This window comes from Sus scrofa, chromosome 16 (genome assembly GCF_054392235.1).
Source record: "Sus scrofa isolate SSC_HxYL_T2T_F1_AM1 chromosome 16, Sscrofa_HxYL_maternal_Yorkshire_Landrace_v2.0, whole genome shotgun sequence".
Taxonomy (NCBI): Eukaryota; Metazoa; Chordata; class Mammalia; order Artiodactyla; family Suidae; genus Sus; species Sus scrofa.
In genome coordinates, this window is record NC_139398.1 from 82,688,452 (window position 1) to 82,709,571 (window position 21,120).

Genomic DNA, 21,120 nt, shown 5'->3' on the forward strand with positions numbered 1-21,120 from the left:
ACAAGTCTGTTTTCTATGCCTGTGACTCTGTGTTGAATACACTTCTTCTGTTACTGCCATATCAGGTAACAAGGGAAGAGACTGAGACCCCAAAGTGCTTGGCTTAGCAGCCTTTATATCTCTCCAGACTGAAAGAGTTAACATCATTTGAAAATGCTTCTTCTTTCCAACTTCTCTAAATTGAATGCTTCTCCTTCAGTCTTTTTTTCTTAACCTTCCTCACTCTCATCCTCTCTTCCACCTCCATGCTTTCATGGCTTTTTAACCCCATTCCCTTTATAGTCTCCTGATGATCTTCCTTTGTTCTGCCTATTTTTCAGGTTTGCCTGTGATTCCCCAAAGCACACCTAAGTATGTCCAAGGCCCTGAGAAAGAGAAATAATAACGACTCGTTTCTCAAAATGAGAAAGGAAAAAAGAATGAAGGAAGAAGTAGGGAAGAAAGGAAGGGAGAAGGGAGGGAAGAAAGATGGATGTTTTGGTAAACTAGATAACAGCCTCCAACATGCAGAAAATAAATGACTTGTATTTTCATTGTTTTCAGACTTTTCTTCTGAATGCCAAGAGAATATTTTTTTTGACCCTCAACCCTTTTTGCCAAGAAATGTAACCCTTGATATGTAAAACAAATGGCTTACAAGACAGTCTGGGTATCCACATTTGTTCCTACCTGCCCTATGCAATTGCCTAGTAACCGCTAAATAAGTATACCAGCTGTACTCTAAATTCAATTGGTCTCTGACACACCTTCCCAGTATTATAACTCTTCTCCTAGGAGATTCATACCTTGGTCCAGCATCAATTCTGATACAGCTATTAAATACCTTCTTTCCAAATGAAGATGGTCAAAATGCTTAGACAGTATCAAGACAGCAAGATTTGATCAGCTGAGGCAGAGAAAGGATGGGTGGAATTGGTACCATCAAACCACCATCTAAAGTGAATTGGCAGCTTCACCAAGAACAGCTGCCCTTTGGTGATTTACATAAAAAATTTTTTACACAAAACAACCTGATGAAAGAAAGAGGTTAGTGAACAATTATTCTGACCTCATATTTTACTGATGAGAACTCTGAGGTTCCAACAGCAAGAGCGATGTATCTAACGGCACACAAAACAAAGGCAGTGAACGCAATAGAGTAATGGTTTCATTCTGGTTCTCTTTTCACTGTATTAATTTGTTCAAATATTGTGTCCCTCTCCTCATGAGTGAGGGTTCTGTGAAGAAGGAAACAAAGGCAATAGGGCTTCTTGATCAAAGGATCTTCAGAAGTGTGGGGAGGACAAAGTTAAATGCTTTTCTTTACTGCTAGACATCTTGGAATTCTTAATATGTTACTCTGCACTGTGAATCTTCAAGTGGGAATATACTGGGTCATTCCCTATGCTTCTTTGGCCACAGAAAATCCTCCTTGAATCTTTGTTTTAAAAAATAACATCTTCTTTTTTTTTTTTTTTTTGTCTTTTGTCTTTTTGTCTTTTTGTCTTTTGTTGTTGTTGTTGTCGTTGTTGCTATTTCTTGGGCCGCTCCCGCGGCATATGGAGGTTACCAGGCTAGGGGTTGAATCGGAGCTGTAGCCACCGGCCTATGCCAGAGCCACAGCAACGCGGGATCTGAGCCGCGTCTGCAACCTACACCACAGCTCACGGCAACGCCAGATCGTTAACCCACTGAGCAAGGGCAGGGACCGAACCCGCAACCTCATGGTTCCTAGTCGGATTTGTTAACCACTGCGCCACGACGGGAACTCCAAAATAACATCTTCTTAAACCAGTAACCCATGAAGTGAACTAGATACGCAATACATGTATTCTCTTTTGATGGAGTCCACACAATCTAGCAAATATTTTACACTTGTCCCACCAGGAGGAGTGGGATGCGCCTGAACACATCATTTATTTATTTACTTGGCCTGAGAGCTGCCTTGGGTTTGAATGCTGGCTGTCTCCTTCCTCAGCATGTGCAGTTTTATCCTCATGCTGCTGTACAGCCTGAACATTCTGCCAGGGAGAAGGAGGCAATGGGAAGGACTGGCAGTTACTGACTTGTTCCAGGTCCTTGATATTTATGAGGAACTGTGGGGAGATGGCACAGGCTGCTCCTAGTTGCAGGGCCCTGGGAAGTGGCAGTGACCCTCAGGCATGTGTAGGCAGTGCCCAGAGTGTTTGGCAGTGACAGCAGCAGGGTGTGTGAATTACAGGGGAGTGAGAACAACAACAGATGACACTCAGTTGCAGTGCCCTCCTCTGCACCAATCCCTGAGGTGACAGTGCCTTAGTGGTGCCAGGCCACAACCACCTCTGGAGTCTGAGATGGCTGTGGTGGTTTACCCTGTTGCCCATAGCCCACGCAAGCAGCTGTCCTGCCTCCCTTAGCCCTCACATGGGGCACCCAGCTGTGGAGAGCCCATGTGTGTGCAGACAAAGATATTCCTATGGTGGTCTGCCCCTCTTCCTTTCACCTTCCCCAACAGTAGCATCTTGCATCTTCTGAGAGTCCAGGCCTCCTCTGGGGCTCCCTCAGCTGCAGCACTCTGCTCCCCAGCCCATGGTGCACCACTCCATAGCCCCTCAGGCTGTCTCCACACAGCCAACACTAGTCCTCTCCCTGAAGCAACTTTCAGAGTCTGAGTCTCAGTGCTCAGACCCTGCCCAGTCATCTCAGGCTGTGGTGTCTGGGCAGTGGTTCTGATGGTTTGTGCTGCTCTCTCTTTGCCTTGCCCTCCTCGGTCCAGCTTCTGAACTTTTCTCTGAGGCTCTGAGGTCCCTCCACCTTGGCTGATCTCCCTGTCATTGAGGCGTCTTCTGAGGGTATATGTTCCTTCCCTCTTTCACATCTCCCTCTCAGGAGTTCTGGCCCCATCCTAATTCTTTTTTTCTTATATCTCTGTTTTCCTTTTTTTCTACCCAGTTATGTGAAGGTTTTCTTTCCCTTTTTGGAAGTTTCAGGTATTCTGCCAGTGTTCAATAGATGTTCTGAGAAAATCATTCTACATGTAGATGGTTTTTTTGATGTGTTTGTGGGAGAGGGTGAGCACCACGTGTTACTCCTCTGCCATCTTGATCCCACCTCCTACTTTTGTTCTTCTGAGACATGTTCTCTGCTCATTAACCACAGTGGGATTTAAAAAATCTTAACTGGAGCAGGTTACTCTCCTTGCAACCACTTTCCATCATGCTCCCCAAGATCTTCACCAGGACTAAGAAACTCAATGATCAAATTCCTGCTTCTTTTCTGACCTCATTTTCTACCAAGCTTCCTTTCACTTGCAGGACCACAGTCAACTTGCCCTTTCTTATATGTGAGAAGCCTATCCTGGCAAAAGGAACTCTGCCCTTGCTGGCATCTTTCTACAGCCTTCTGTCCTCCCAATATCAAGCGGCTGATGGGTTCTTTCCTTTCAGTTCTCTTCAGATATCAGCTTCTTAGAAAAATTTCCTGATCTAATCGCTAGTGCATACCCCCATTTTATTTTCCTCAAAGGGTGTAATAATGTCTGAAACTATTTTTGTTAATTTTTTTTACCATCTCGTCTCCTCTACAAGGTCCTCAACTGTGTTATGGAGTCTGGGAACCTCAGTACCTAGGATAATTTCTGGCATACAGTAGGTATTCCATAGATACTTGTTAAAACTTGTTAAATAAAATGAATGAATACTATAACAAAACTTTGCCATTCAGGATTCTTAGAACATGGGCATCCTGCCAAAACTGAGCATAGCTTATATGTTTGTATGTAGTAAAAAAAAAATACGTGTATTAATATACATGGATATTTTAACAATCATTTATTCAGTGTGAAACAGGTATGTAGGAAAAGCTAAGCAAGGTCTAACAGCCAAAATGTTTTTCTTCTCAAGAATAACAATTATTAAGAACATTACAGTTCAAAAGTTATCAGGATGTTAATTTATAAACAAAAGGCCAAAAACAGCAGGACTGAACACTCCAGACAGAGGAAACAGCAAGTATAAATGCCTAGGAACAGGAATTTTCCCTGTACATTCAATGAACAGAGAGTTCACCACCATGGCTAATGTGCAAAGGGAAGAGAAGTAGGAGATAAGCTAAGAGAGGCAATGGCAGGTGGGGGGACTGTCAGTCATGATAAAGACATTGGCTTTTACTCTGAGTGAGGGCCATGGCCAGAGATGGTGTTTTCACAGAATCAATGAGTCTGTTGTGATGCAAAGTGTGTGTGTGTGTGTGTGTGTGTGTGTGTGTGTGTGTGTGTGTGTGATTACAAGGCAAGGGCTGGAGAGTGTCCAGTCAGAGGGTATTTTAATATTTCAGGAAAGAAATGTTGGAGACACTATCCAAAGTGGTTGCAGGAAAGCAAGATAGAAAATGGTCCAGATCGGGATAAAATTTAAAGGTAGAATGTGAGGCTTTTTTCGGAAATCTGATACGGGATAGAAAGAGTTAGATTTACTTTCAGTGACCCCAGACATGTTTCCAGAAAGCGAGGGTCGAGATGTTAATACTTGACCAATTTATGATCAAATATTCCTTTCCATTGTAAGTAATCACAGTAGTTAATCAGAGCTGTGATTTTCTGGAGCTGGAAAGGATCATAAAAGATGATCTGGACTCATTTGTAGGAATCCTATGGTGACAACTTTCCTAGAGATTCCAACAATTCCTGTGGTCTATTTCCAATGCTAGGAGCTTCATCTTCTATACCTTTGGGTCACAGCATGTTCACAAGTTATCGTTGTCTGCCTAATATTTGCTAACATTAATTCAACAGACGAAAGTGTTACAGGCCGAGCTTCTTGAGGGCAAAGGCAATACTTTTCCACTTCAGAAAATAGATACACATCTCTGTGCATAAGAATATGAAATAAGTGATGCACTGAATTTTGATTTTTGTTGAGGAATCAAGAATATATATATTAGATATATTATAATTATATAATTATTATAATGTATATCATTACTATTTCTATACTATATATGTGTGGACACATATATATGTCCACACTTTCTGACCCAATACCACAACTGTGTTTCCATGGGAAAAAATACATGAATGATACCAAAAAATCAAAGTTACATACCACGTAGAATAAGTTTCTTAATCTTATGTTTTGTGAGAATCATCAAATTATAATAATAAGTATGTAAGTATAATAAGTATAATAATTTAATACCACACCCCTCGACAGGGTGAATTAGAATCTTTGGCAGAAGGGCCCAAGAATACAGATTTATGATACATTTTCCTGGTGATTCTGATGTTCCTCCAGGTTTGGCAATCTCTAGCCAAGTAGCTTTGTGTTTCTGGATCATGGTTAAGAGTGCAACACAGCTCCAGTGACAGCAATGACCTAGATTATTCTTATATTACTCACTTGCCATTTATTTGTTTTATTTTGTTTTTGGTCAAGAAGTCTCTCTGGGAGATCCCTGGCGGCTCAGCAGTTTAAGGAACCAGCACTATCACTGCTGTGGTTTAGATTGCTGCTGTAGCATGAGTTTGATCCCTGGCCCAGGAACTTCTGCATACTGTGGGTGCAGGCAAAGAAAAAAGGCACACTAGTACTTGTCACTCTAGTACTGTTCCCTATTAATAGAGCCCATTTACTGTTCCCTCTGCACCAACCTGGTTCTGGAACCATAGTCAAGTGGAAGGTCATTTGGTCTCCAAAGTGTGGGACAGTGAGTTATAACAGGCCAAAGAGATTTTTAAAAGATGCTCCCTTCTCATTAATAGTTAATGGACATGTAGGATCTTACTGAGGTGATAATGATATCCTAAAACTGACTTATGGTGACGTGAAATATACAACTTAATACATTTTCTTTAAAAATATTAAGGTGAACTAAAGTGGGTGAGTTATATGATATGTAAATTATGCCTTAATAACATAAACACTTTTTATAGAAACAAAAGAGCCCAACATACTCCAACTGGAGAGCAGATAAAGCTCAAGATGAGGCACAAGGATTGATTGTAAAGGTGGCAGAACTTCAGAGAAGATTAAGTTATTTTAGGTCATGTATGCCGAAGTTAGATCCCTGATAAGGAAAGATATTCCCATCTGGGATAGGGACATCTGTATAGATTTTCTTGAATGCTTTGAACCTGCCCTCCCCCAGACAACCCTGCTTTGTGGGCTTGGAGAAATGGCAAGTATCCCCTCGCTGGATGACTCTGAAGAAACCCTAATGGAGACGGGTACCCTGTAAGGCAATGCTGGCCTTTCTCACACTCTGTTCTCAACCTCTTCCTGGGCACCAGACCCATACTTAATGACACATCTTATTGTGACCCACCTGGCAAAGTATGGATGTATTAAAAGAGAAGAGGGACTCTAAGCAAATGGAAGAATCCAGTCCACATATCCTGCAGGTATATGGGAACTATGCCTGGGAATCAACCTAGCACTGGATCAGGGTGGGAATACGTAGAATGCAAAGCTAGATAAGGAGAGATTGGTCGGTATGGGACAGTGCTCATACACATTTTAACACCTGGGGAAGTACCCTGGGAGAAGCTTCTAATATGCTGCTAAGGTGACATTTGGAAGACTGAAAAAAAGAAATGGACAGCATTAAATGAAACTGAGATACCAGAATTCCCTTGAATACTATGGAATAGGAGTCAAAGGCTCAGAGGCATGGGTATGCTAGAATGTTTCTACTATATATCAAAAAAACTACTAGCTGATTATGTTCCATGGAAAGGCTCAGAGAAGGTTTTCTTTTACCAAAGAAGTAAGAAATGCATTAGTGAGAAAGCAGCATCACTCATTGATCTTTGATTATTGGCTTTTGTGGGCTGACACTGACAGAAGGAAATACTGTTGCAAAATTGGGTTTTCTAGTAGCAATGGGGAATGATAGAGTACCAGGGTATCAAGGCAAGGTGGCAGCACTTAAAACATCAAAAACAATGTAAACATAATGATAGCAATAAGAAGCAAGAAGAGACTGGCAGTCACAGGGCTGGGCATAGTGTAACCTGTAAGGTTCTGAGGAAAGGCTAATAGAACATGGTGTTCTAGGGACATTATGATTGGGCACTCCAATGGAAAGTCAATTGCTGCCCAGTTTTCAGGCCCCAAACCCACTGACAGGAGAAGAGATCATGTCCTTATGTGGAACAGTCCTTATAAGGAACCACGGCAAGTCTATACAGCAGTGATTTCGAGAAGTCCTTCCCCGGAAATACCTACAGCCATTTTCTTGAGCAACATTACACTAGAGAAAACAGTTCAAAGGTTGATGGATAGAGGGTCCAAGTTAACTGATGGAGATATTCAGAGAAACAAAGTGCAATTATGGCCCTATGGAGTTCAGGTCACTTTTACCATGGCGCCCCTAGGTCCATAGGCCAACAACTCATCATTCCCCTACATACTGAGTGCAATATTAGAATGGACAAAATTAGCAGTTGGCAGAATCTTCACACTGAATCCTTACCTATAAGGTAATAACCATCCTAGTAGCAAAGACCAGGGAACAACCACAAAATCTACTCTGAATCCACATCTAAAATGGTAAATAAAAAATGATACTATACCTGGGTGTAATGGCAAAGATGAGGGCCACCTTCAAAGACGTAAAGGATCCAGGAACAGTTAATCTTTACCGTAATGTCAAGTAACAGTATTTCAAATCTACAGTAATCAAGACAGGGCAGTGCTGGTACAAAAGCAGATATATACACCAAAGAAGAGAATAGACAACCCAGAAATAAACCCAGACACCTACAGTTAATTAATTTTCAACAGAGGAGGCAGGAATATAAAATGGGAAAAATTCTCTTCAGAAACTGGTGTTGGCAGAATCAGACAGCTGCACATAAATCGATGAAATTAGGACACACCCTCACACCATGCACAAAAATAAACTCAAAATGGCTTAAAGACTTAAACATAAGACAAGATACCATAAAATTCCTGGATGAGAACATAGGCAAAACATTCTCTGACATCAAATGTACAGATGATTTCTTAGGTCAGTCTTCCACGGCAATAGAAATAAAAATAAAAATAAACCAATGGAACATAATCAAACTTACAAGTTTTGCAAGCAAAAGAAACCACAAAAAAAAAGCTATAATAGTAGAAGAGAGTTGCAAAGGATGCAACCGAGAAGGGCTTAATCTCCAAAACGTACAAACAACTCACACAACTCAACAGCAGAAAACAAACAACCCAATCGAAAAATGAGCAGTAGACTTACATAGACTTTTCTCCAAAGGAGACATATGGGTGGCCAGAAGGCACATGAAAAAATGCTCAACATAACTAGTTATTAGAGAAGTGCAAGTCAAACCACAATGAGGTACCACCTCACACTGGCTAGAATGGTCATCATTAACAAGACAACAAATAGCAAATGCTGGAGAAGATGTGGAGAAAAGGGAATCCTTCTACACTGTTGGTGGGAATATGAATTGATACAACTACTATGGAAAACAGTATGGAGGTTCCTCAGAAAACTAAATATAGGAGAATTGTAGAAACCCTAGAAACCTGTGTTGAGTTTCATAGAGCAACATTACAAGCCTTAGATGCTCATTTTTTAAATTTTATGAGCAACAGGAAGAAACTTTTATATTATCTAAGTCACTGCACTGGAAGATTTCTTTGTCCAGCTCCCTATTTTAGTCAATCAGGAGCCTCCCTTTAAGGTTCATTTAAAATGAAATGAGCTCAGAAGAGAGAAGCAGGATAACTAGAAATCATGCTCCAAGAGGGACTATTTAAAAGATACGGGAATATATAACTTGAGGAAGAAAAGAAAAAAGGGACCAGTGAGATTTGTCTTCATATTCTTTAAGGATAATCATGTGAGAAAACTCTCACACTTGTGCCCATAAATATCAAGGAAATCAATTAAGGTTAATTCAAAAAGGCCATTTAGGGGAAAATTCCAGCCTCGTTAAAGGATGAGCTTTCTCATAATCATAACAACCTAAAGACAGGTAGAAATACCCTAGGTGTTAATGAGTATCCTGTCATTGGAGGTATGCAAGAAAAAACTGATGGGAAAGAATGTAGAATACAAGTTCAGGATTCTGACGGAACTAAGCCCTAATTCTTGCTCTGCTAATTACCCGTTGCTGTTCCTTAATATTTATGAGTCTTCATTTGTAAAATGGGGTTAATCTTAATATTTATCTGATAGAGTTGTAAAGAACAAAAGAGCAAATACACATAAATTCCCAGTGAAGATGCTAGATGATCCTATTTGCTGGGTATATTAGAGTAGGGTATAATCACTGAAAAGACTAAAGAATGTTCATGATAAACAGTCTTGCAACTCTGTGATTCTGAAATATTTCCCTTTCAGAAATGTTGCTTAGTGAAAAAGCTTGGCTAACCAAGTAACCAAATCATTTCTCCCTCTGTAACCACCAGATGTTCCATGGATAATTAAACTGAATGGCCCTCACTCGCTCACACCTCCCAGTCCAGACCCATAGAAAAGCTCGGAAGACTGAGGCATCTTTGTTGCATGGGATCATTGTGGCTCCTGCACAACGCAGAAGTTCTGCCAGCAAAGTTTTCCTATTTAGACTCCTATTTGGTCTAAAACTTTGAGACAGTAAAGGGTATCTGTGAAGCAAAAGATATTTGGGACACAGAGGAAGAAAACAACATTTGAGATTTAAGAGTTCTGATCTCATGACTGCACTGACTTTCAGATCTTGATACATTTTCACCTTTTAATTTTTTATTTTTTTAATTGTTCATAGTCTTTCTTTTTTGTAATTTTTTTTATTTCCCCTATAAATTTTTTCTACTATACAGTATGGTGACACAGTCACACATACATGTATACCTTCTTTTTTCCCACATCATGCTCCATCCTAAGTGACTAGATATAGTTCCCAGTGATAGACAGCACAATCTCATTGCTAATCCATTCCAAAGGCAAGAGTCTTCATCTATTACCCCTAAGCTCCCAATCCAACCCACTCCTTCCCCCTTCCCCTTGGCAACTACAAGTCTATTCTCCAAGTCCATGATTTTCTTTTCTGTGGAAAGGTTCATTTGTGCCATATATTAGATTCCAGATATAAGTGATATAATATGGTATTCGTCTTTCTCTTTCTGACTTACTTTACTTTGTATGAGAGTCTCTAGTTCCATCCATGTTGCTGCAAATGGCATCATTTTATTCTTTTTGATGGCTGAGTAGTATTCCATTGTGTATATATGCCACATCTCCCTAATCCAATTGTCTTTCGATGGGTATTTGGGTTGTTTCCATGTCTTGGCTATTGTGAACAGTGCTGCAATGAACATGAGGGTGCACGTGTCTTTTTTAAGGAAAGTTTTGTCTGGATATATGCCCGGGAGTGGGATTGCTGGGTCATATGATAGTTCTATGTTTATTTTTCTAAGATAACCTCCACACTGTTCTCCATAGTGGTTGTACCAGCTTATATTCCCACATCTTCAGAATTTGTACCCATGTCTAAAAGACAAGGAGACTGGGAAAGATAATCTTAGAGTACTTCTAAGTTCAGAATCCTTTTGTTTTAATTCAAAGAAGTAAAACAGCATTCTCCTAAGAAGTCTGAATCACTCCTACAAGTTCCAACGAGTAGTATCCTGCGGAATCCAGAAGATATAACGCAGTCATACATAGATAGTGACATTTTGTGAGCAGACAGAAATAATCCCTTTTCACAAGAGCAATATAGCCATGAGTCAGAGTGTAAGGGCCTTTAAATTTCAGAAGAGTTCTATTCTAGGGTGGGATCAAGGGTGTGTTCGTAAAGAACCAAGAGATGCCAGGGCAGGGATGATCTCTACTGGGTACTGTGGAGAGTGGTTGAGACCATGTCATCTAGAGTGACTTGAACCTAAGTTTAAATCTGAGTCATGATGCACACATTTTTGGCTACCTTAAAGAAGTCATTTACAGGCCTCACTTTCTTTCCTTGAAAAAGAGCTATCCATGGTTTCTATGTTTTTTTGTTTGTTTCAACTGACAATCAAATGAGTACTGATAGTAAAAGTCTTAGTACTTTGTGTGCCAACTTAACCACCAGATTCATACCTATTTGAGTGTCAGGACTGAGGTTATCTTATTCAATAGTATACCCAGAAGATGGTCCATGCACCATGGCACATAGTTAGTGCTCAAGAAACTTTCAAATAAATGATGCTAAATGCCCAAAGGTCTACTGAGCTGTCCATTATGAAGAAAACTTCCTGACCCTCTTCTCCAGTGGACTGAGAAGAGAGATGGTGGTGCTGTTCTAACCATGCCTCTTCTCCTACATCTGCCCTTATACCGTTTAACTGTAAGGCATATGCATGGCCATTGAGCCCCAGTCTAGACAGTACAATCTAACATCACTGTTCTCAGTCATAGTCATCGTTTCCTGTCTTATGATACTCAAATTTTAGGATTCTGATTTTGTCAGGGGTCAAGTAGATTTTTCATTTTATTTGGACGTTGACAAAGGTCCTATCAACCAGATATACGACAAAAGCCTATAAGCAATCTGTTAAGTCATTAGAGTTAGAACATAGGCTCTCAAGACACTACCACTCCCTGTTCCTACTCCACTCAATTTTTAGATAAACTTTCTATGTAGTCGACTACCGTTTATAAGATTTTTAATGCTACTTTATAGAGCTTAAGTTTTACACAAACCAATTTAGACACACTTCTGCCTTGAGAATCAAGACAATTATAAACTTAATACCAAAAGACTACTTTTTCAATAATCAAATCATCATTATAACAATTTAGCCAACAAAAAGGGATACTTTCAAAGTAGGGAAGTTTTATAGCCAGAACATACTTAAATATGAATCCCAAAAGAATAATTTCATAGAAGAATTAACAATTGTTCTATTTTTAAAAAGTAATTTGTTGACAAATTCTGCACATAATGTACATTATGCAAACTAATTAGGCTTTGGTCTTACTAAAATCTTTTTGTAAAAATATTTGCTTTTTATCATTGAAAATATCTACAAAGTCTATTTCTTTTATTACTTTCCAAAATAGAGGTAAATGTTTATATAATTTTTAATTCCTACAAAATTTATACTGATAGCTTACATTATTAAGGCCAATTCATCTAGCAAAAATACCTAAATACCTTTTTATCATTTAGACCTATATATGCTCTCCAACAAGATAGCCACTAGCCACTTTTAACCATAAGATATTTGACCCGTGACTAGTAAAACAAAGGGACTCAGGTTTACAGCATTATGATTCAGTATTTTTATAGATCCTACTCAATTAAAAATTATTATAAGATAATGACCATAATTTCCTGGACTGTACAATATATCCTTGTTGTTTATTTTATAGCTAGCAGTTTATACTTTTTATTTTAAAATATTTATACAAGTTTTAAAAGTTATTTTCCATTTAGTTACTACAAAATATTGGTTACATTCCCGGTGTTACACAGTACATCCCTGTAGCCTATCTTACATGCAGTAGTTTGTACCTCATACTCCCCTATCTCCATACTGTCCCCCCTGCCACACTGGTAACTGGTTTGTTCTTTGTACTGAGGATCCACCTCTTTTTTGTTATATTCACTATTTTGTTGTATTTTTTTAGATTCTACATAGAGGTGATATCATATAGTGTTTGTCTTTCTCTGTCTGATTTATTTTAGTACAATGACCTCCAATTCATCAATGTTGCTGCACATAGAAAAATTTCATTTTTTTTAAGGCTGAGCCATTGGGTACATGTACTGCATTTTCTTGGTCTCGTCATCTTTTGATGGACACTTAGGTTGCTTTCAGATTTTGCAACTGTAAATAATGATGGTATGAACACTGGAGTGTATGTATCATTTTGAACTATTGTCTTTGCTTTTTTGGGGGGAGAATATATACCCAGAGGTAGAATTGCTGGGTCATATGGTAGTTCAATTTCTTATTTTTTTGAGAAACTTCTATACTGTTTTCGACAGTAGCTGCACCAATTCACATTCCCACCAACAGTGTACAATTCACCTCATTGATTTAAATTTATTTATTTGTTTGTTTATTTACACACACACCTGCAGCATATGGAAATGCCCAGCTAGGAGTCAAATTGGAGCTGCAGTGGGGACCTAGCCACAGCCAGGGCAACATCAGATCGGGGCCGCATCTGTAACATATACTGCAGCTTGTGGAAATGCTAAATCCTTAACCCACTAAGCTAGGCCAGAGATAGAAACAGCATCTTCACAGAAACTACATCAAGTCCTTAACCCACTGAGTTACACTGAGAACTAAACAATGTAAAATACTTTTCCACTTAACATAATTATATGACTTTAATAATGAAACATTCCTTTTTTTTTTTTTTTTTAATTTTAGAGCCTCACCTGCAGCATATGAAAGTTCCCAGGAGGGTAGGGGTTGAATGAGAGCTGCAGCTTCTGGCCACACCACAGCAATGAGGGATCTGAGCCTCGTCTGTGACCTACACCACAGCTTACAGACAAGGTGAGATCCTTAACTCACTAAGCGAGACCAGGGATAAAACCTGCGTCCACATGGATACTGGTTGGGTTAGTTACCACTGAGCCACAACATGAACTCCATACATTCCTTTTTAACAATTACAAAGTTAGCATCTGGATGGAACTGTACTGAAAGTATAAACACACCAGATTTCAAAGATATAGTAAACAAAAATAGAAAATGTTACTATGAATTTTATGTTGATTACTTGTTGAAATGGTAAAGTTTGGATATACTGGGTAAAATGAAATGTGCTATTAACTGTTTTTCCCCAATTTTTCACTTTTTTTCATGTGACTGCCAGAAAAATTTTAGTTATGACGGTAGTTAATATTTCATTTCCATAGAACAGTACTGATCTTGCAAGTTGGAAGCATCTACTTACTCAAATGCGACTTCCTATAATGGCTTGAGTGAAGCTTATATTTTACTAACTTTGCCACAGATAACATTTGTAACCATTGGATAAAATAGGTGTGAGGAGCAACAAAAAGCTGGGGGGTGGGATGGGGGAGAAGAAAGTCGGCCCTTGAAAGAAGGAAATTTCCCTGGATGAGTCACATTTTCTAAGCTTTGTATCCATGGGCATTTTCTAATCTATAAGGAACTGAATGAAGGAAATATAAGCAGAAGTAGTCGTAATGAATTAAGAATCAGATGATGGAATTTAGGCTGCCAGAGCAGCTAGAAAAATGAAGGTGAAAATCTAAGAAAGGAGGAAATCCCTAAATCTGCATATAAACACCACCCATATCTTTGGCTTACCTATGAACTGGTGCCTGGAAAATGTCAAGATTCACAGTATAAATAATAGCTGTACCATGGAAGGAACTGAGCAGAAATTTCCACTTGTAACCATTGCAAGGAAGTTGGTTTGGTGCTCAAGAGGATTGCCTACTAGAATAAAAATAAACACTTTTACAAGGAAAAAAAAAGTATGATCTCTGCAATGTTTCATTCAGAATATGCAGTATATACTAATACATAAGTAAACTCACAAAGAAATATGAAAATTTGATCCAGAATCAAGAGAAGGAACAATCAACAATTACTCAACCTAAAATGTTCAAGATGTTGGAATTAGCTGGCAAGGACTTGAAAGCATCTATTGAATCTATGTTTCAGACTATAGACAATAATATATCATAATGAATAAAGAGACAGGAAAACTAGGCAGAAAAAAATGTAAACTGAAAAAATTAATAACATAAAAATTTTTAAACCAAAAAGTAAAATTCTCAAAATGAATGTCCTTGAAAAGTCTTAAAAAGCAGATTGGAGAGAGCAGAAAGAGAGGACTCATGAAAGTGAAAATAGATTATTTTCTAAATAATATTTTCAGAAGATGGAGTATCAGTATAAACTATCCAGTGTAAAGAATGGAGCCAGTAAAGCTTAAAAATACATAAATAGAAGTTCAGGGACTCATGTGGCAATACCAAGTGGTATAAAATATATATAATGGAATCCAAAATATATATAATGGAATCCATACCTATAACACACCTACCAACATTTGTGAATATTTACAAAGCCTGCTGGCCCTTCTGAAAGTCACAGGCAAACATCAACCCCACAAAAAAACAAAGAGCAAGAAGGACAGAATTCTGTACATGCCCAGGGAAAGTGGCATTACCACAGGAAGCAGAGTGGCTATGGTGGACTGACTAAATGGATCTTCAAGAAAAACATCTAAAAATTCAAAGATGATTGCACTGAGGCTTGAATGTATTGAGACTGCAGATCTAAGATAATGCTGGTTATTAAAAGATGCAAGCCTTGTGAGCTGGGAGGAGATAAAAGAAAGGGCCAAGTGATCCACTTCTAGCTTCATGTTTTATTATGAAACAATTATATATATTATATATAATGATATATCACTACATATTACAATATATTATATTAAGGAGAGTCCCAAACTAGAAATTAGTCATTTATGGGAAAAAGTGGTCAGAAACCTTGGAGACACCAACAAAGCCAAACGATCAGCGTTGACAACACCATGAATAGTTCCCATCAATATCATGTGCCTATTGCTTCGGTTTACTGGAAAGGACAGAGCATCGTTTCTGAAATACTCTTGACAGAAACTCAGAACTCAAATCTAGTAATAAGAAAATTAATTTTTAAAAGACAGAGGGGCATGCTATAGAACGTCAAGGTTATGAGAGACAAATATTAAGGAAATATCCCAGATTAAAGGGGACCAAAGAGAGACTTGACAATTAAATGAAATGTGTGGAATAGAACTTGTACCAGAGAGCTTTTGGGTTTTGTTGATTTTTTTTTTTCCTTTTGCTATGAAGAGTATTTAGTGAAATAACTGGTTAAACTTAAATAAGGTAATAGGATTGTACTAATGTTAATTTCCTGATTTTGAAAATTGTGTTGTGGTTATAAAAGAGAATATATGTGTTTTTAGGAAATACGCAATGATGTGGTTAGGAGTAAAGGGTTATTTTATCTATAATTTACTCAGTATACAATACTGAGTTTAGACTATATTTCAAATCACTTTTCTCTAACTAGAATCAGGTCCTGATTTAGAGGAAAAAAACAGTAAAATATAACTATGGTATTGGCCATTATATCCTATGACTCATTAGTTACTATCCATTCTTCCTTTAACTATTTCTAGTGTTTGTCTCTCCTCGTCTTTATGACCATTGCTGATGTCATCCTCTTGAGGTCCTTCCTGACATATTTAATCAACTCCCAATCACGTCTAATCCAGGTCCATGTCAAACCTTCCTTCACACAGCCAAAGAGATTATCTTCTATTCTATTAAATGCCACATCTCCTTGGGTCAAAGTTAGGGTTCATGACTTTTAGAATTTTGAATAAAATCTCTTAGGAGTCAATCCTGTTACTGATTAAATCCAGCTCCTGATAGGCAGAATTGGAAGATTATCCACAGTGACTCATACCCTGGCACAATCCTCTCCCCCTGAGTTGAGAAAGAATCTGCAATTTTTTTTTCTAACCACAGAATCCAGCAATGGTAATGAGACATTACTACTGAGCTATTGCTGTTAGATGTAAAGGTGAAGGGATTTTGCAGATGTGATTGTAGTACTAAAACAGTTGATTGGGAATGTATCAAAAGGGAGGTAATCCTGGGTGAGTCTAAATTAATCAGATCGGAGCTTTTTCAAAAGGGTCAAGAACTCCAAGCAGAGAGACTCTCCTGAAGAATCAGGTGGTGATGCCTGTAGAGAGACCACATGACAAAGAATTGAGCGGGCCCCAGCTGCTGAGAAGAGCCACTGTTTGACAGTCAACAAGAAACCAACCACATCAACTTGGAAGAGGATCCTGAACTCCAGATGAGGATACAGGCTGGTTTACCTTGACCTACAATTTAACCTTGAACAAGGAGCCAGAATGCCAGTCTATAGAAGTTGGGTAATAAATGTTGCTTTCAGTCACTAAATTTGTGGTAGCTTATTACACAGCATTAAAAAACTAATAAACCTACCCAAGGCCACATACACCTTTTTCTCTGCTATGATTTGCATAAGTCTTATTTCAAAACCTTTGTACAGGCATACCTCATTTTATTGTACTTCATGTTACTGTGCTCAGCAGACTTGCATTTTTTGAATAAATTGCATCTGTGTATTCTCAAGGAAGTCTATCAGTGCCATTTTTCCAACAGGATTTATTCACTTCATGTTTGTGTCACATTTTGGTAATTTTCAAAATATTTCAAAACTTTTGGTTGATATACTTGTTACAGGGATCTGTAATCAGTGAATTTCGATGTTACTACTATGACAATGAAGCTCTGAAGATGGTTAGCATTTTTTTAGCATTTAAGTAGTTTTTAATTGTCTTCTTTTAGACATAATGCTATTACATACTTAGCAGTCTACACAATAGGGTGTAAACATAACTTTTATATGCACTAAGAGAAAAATTCATATGACTCAATGCACTGTGATATTCCCTTTATTGCAGTAGTCTAGAACCAAGCCCACAGTATTTCCGACGCATGCCTGCACATGCTTGAAAAAGGGTCTTTTCGTTGTGCAACCTCTAATCTATTAGAGAAGATATCCTCAATGGGTGGGAATAGATGTAATAAAAAGCAATATAGAGCAATGTAGTACATATCACTGAATGCATCAATCCTCAGCTATCTGGCCCGCTGAGTTATCCAGGGCAATATTGCCCCCATATTCTCACCCTTCTCCAATACAGAGCTCCGCTCCTGGTAAGAAATACTGGCAGTTAGGACCCAAACAAATGCCACTGTTATGCTTGCCCTATGTAACTGACAATGGTGTGTAGTGGTTTAATATGATTTCAAATGCATTTGTTTATGACAAAAATGACGTTTTAAGAGTGAAGCTGTTTTCAAGAATGAAGCTCTTATTTCAACATAACGGGAAAAGTGTGCTCTGGGAATATCACCTTCCACATCTCTGTTTGCTGGTAAGCTCTCAGTAGCTCAGTGGCAGAGGCACTTTGTGGGGGGGGGGGTGCTTATCAGCAAGAACATGTGATAAAGCAGCTCTGGGTGAGGGGACATTTAGACTATAAATGCCCACAGTTTGTGAGGACTGCTCGAGAGTGTTCAGTCTGAGTAAGGCCACCCTTTGCTGACTGACATAATTCTCCAATGACCTTGGAGCATTAGCTCCTGCCATGGCAAAGGTGGTATTGGTGAAAGCTGGGCAGTGGCCCCGAGAAAGAAATCATCTTGCCCGCCAGCATCAGCACATCCTTCCCTAGCAATGTGGTCTAGAAACTGGGAAATTTTCACTATTGTTTGGCCAGCAGATGGTTAAGCCGCCTCCCCCCAAGAACCAACTCAATAAATGTACACCCCAAACTAAATCTGGACTTTATTCCCTCATCTCCCCTTGCGAGGGACAGTAGTGTAATTAATCTTTCATTTGTTTGGCGTATGTTATTTCTTTACTGGCTTATTAATACATTATTCGCCATGCTACCCACTTGTGAAATTATCGTTAAGCCCCACAGTAAAAACTGTATTAAAATTTTGGCAAAGACAGTTTCAGTAAGTGAGCGTTATTTGCCATCCTCAAATAAGACAGACGATAGATATATGAAAAAGAAAAAAAATGTAGTTTAGGGTTATATAAAGTGGAAATAAGACATTTTAGACATTTTATAAAAGCACTTCTTTTGCTTTTTTGGGGGGGGGGTAATGACTGGAAAGGCATTTATAAAAAGGCTGTTTGGCAATCTTAAGCAAAATGGCACTGAAAAATCTCTTTTACTCAGCAATACCAATTCTAGGAACCCATTCTATAGAAATGTTTTTCATCCATAAATTGCATCAGTGTGCTGGCTTTTGCACAGTCCAATCAGATTAGGCATGAAGGGCTTGATCCAGCAGCTCCATTTCATCAACCAGGCCTCTCAATACTCTAATTACATAAAATAACACAAAAATAAATCTGTCAGATTTCTATTACTTTTTCTCCTTTTTTTTTTTTTTTTGGCTGCACCTATGGCATGTAGAAGTCCCCAGGCCAGGGACAGAAGTCAAGCCACAGCAATCACAACACTGAGTCCTTAACCCCTAGGTCACCAGGCAACTCCTCAAATTCCTATTACTTTTATTGACATCATTCCTCTTGCTTTTAGTGCATAGTCATCATCATTTTTAATGATCTGCTGAGAAGCAAATACACCTCTACCTTTCCCGAGAGCCCTGGTTATAATAACCATCTCCTTCTCTTGTTATCAGTGTGTTTGTAGTTTCTAGTACCATGGTGCAAAGGGTTAGTTAGCATTCAGGACTTTTCTATAGTTTAATCAATCTTTGAGAAATAACATAGGCTGCAGTGAAAAGAATATAGCAATCTTTGTGAGAACTTACAACATCTTTGAGGAGATCCTACAAAGAATATATTCAGTATCTTGTGAATCTAATAAATTACAGAGCTCTTAAACACTGGACTATGTTGTCTCACTCACCTGGATGTTATTTTAAAGGCAATATGCACATCCAGAGGCTATCTTTCAGAGTCTAGAACTATGTTACAGACATCTCTTATATCCTCCTTCTGATAATTTTTCCTAATTCCTCATCTGTCACATAGCAAATTCACACTTTTCTCTCCAAATAAATTCTCCAGGATCACCCTTTTTCCTCTCAGCTGAAGATGTCTGCTTTCCCTTGGTGCAAAGGGGAACTATTTGCAGTGAACCACAAAAAGGGTTATAGCTAAAACTCAGATTCTAAAAAGAACTGGCTCTTACTATCATTTTTTAGTAGTATTACATTAAACGTTTCCCTTGGAGAAGATACCTCTACCACTTTCTTAACTATCTTTTGGTTTACCCAAGTCATAGAATTTCTAGAGCAAACAGGAGTGTAAACAATCTATTTGCTCCTTGTTTCTTCTTCAGCCTATTCCCATAATTTCTAAACAAGTAAATTGCTTGAAACCTATATCAGGAGAACTTGTGGAGGAGAAATGCCCTCCTAGGTAGGGTCAGTAGCATTTGTAGAGAGTGTATAGGAGGAGGTAAAGCCCATGCCTTTGCTGTGTTTATTTCAGATGGCCAAAGATACAATGGTAAGGTACCTGCTTACCTCCAAACCGCCTACCACTCACAACCAGGCACAAGCCAGGTAGCCACCAGACCCTTCAAATCCTTAGGCTCTGCATCCCCAACTACTTAAGAAGTTTTTTCTTCTTTGCACCAACTGCTAACAAAAATCATCTGCACAATATTAACACTTATAAGTATCTCTAAAATATTCAGAAATATTTTGTAAGAAACGTATCTTCTTCTAAGAATGACTTTCCTTGACTGAATCCAATGGTCCAATGTGTGTACTGTGCATTTTTAATAGTCATAGAATAGGTAATATCCTAAGTTAAATCCTTAGTGTCCTGACAAATATATGAATTTTCCCAGGCTATTACTATTAAGGTATTCTTATCTCAGGGTTTTTTTTTCCATTATTCTAATTTTGAATTAAATTCCCATTTATTCAGAAATTTTGGCTTGTAGAGTTATAATCCAATAAACATTTCAACAGCCAATCCAGGGGGCTCTCACACACTCCTACTTTTATAAACAGGAAATGAATCTAAGGCAGTTTGGGATGGCGAGTGGGAGGTGGGTTCTAGAGTTAGAGATAGATAAACACTGCTTCCATCTGTTGACAAGTTCCTCAACTTTTTTTTTTTTTTTTGTCTTTTTGTCTTTTCTAGGGCTGCACCTGAGGCATATGGAGGTTCCTAGGCAGCAGTGTAATCAAAGCTGTCACTGCCAGCCTACACCACAGCCACAGCAACGCGGAATCCGAGCCATCTACACCACAGCTCATGGCAACGCCGGATCCTAAACCCACTGAGCAAGGCCAGGGATTGAACCTGCAACCTCATGGTTCCCAGTCGGATTCGTTAACCACTGAGCCATGATAGGAACTCCAAGTTCCTCAACTTCTATGAGCACATCCTTTGGTTTGTACAACATGGATAATGTTTGCATCAATAGTCCCCAGCTGTTTTGAAGAGTAAATGAGAAAACAAATGTCAATCATTTAGCATAATGCCTAGTTTACAATAAGGATTCAACAATTGTCATCTCCAGCAACTAGGCAGGGTCATGGAAATAGCCTGAAGTAATAGTCAAGAGATATTTGTTTTTATTTAGGTTTATCATTGA

General features: G+C 38.6%; 1 long non-coding RNA gene and 1 pseudogene across 3 annotated transcripts in view; one reads left to right on the forward strand and one right to left on the reverse strand.

Moving 5' to 3' along the window:
- LOC110257249 (uncharacterized) overlaps positions 1 to 21,120 on the reverse strand; it is an 830,883-nt gene that overhangs the window by 140,023 nt on the left and 669,740 nt on the right. The window lies entirely within an intron of this gene.
- On the forward strand, positions 14,943 to 15,288 carry LOC146395688 (large ribosomal subunit protein eL42-like; annotated as a pseudogene).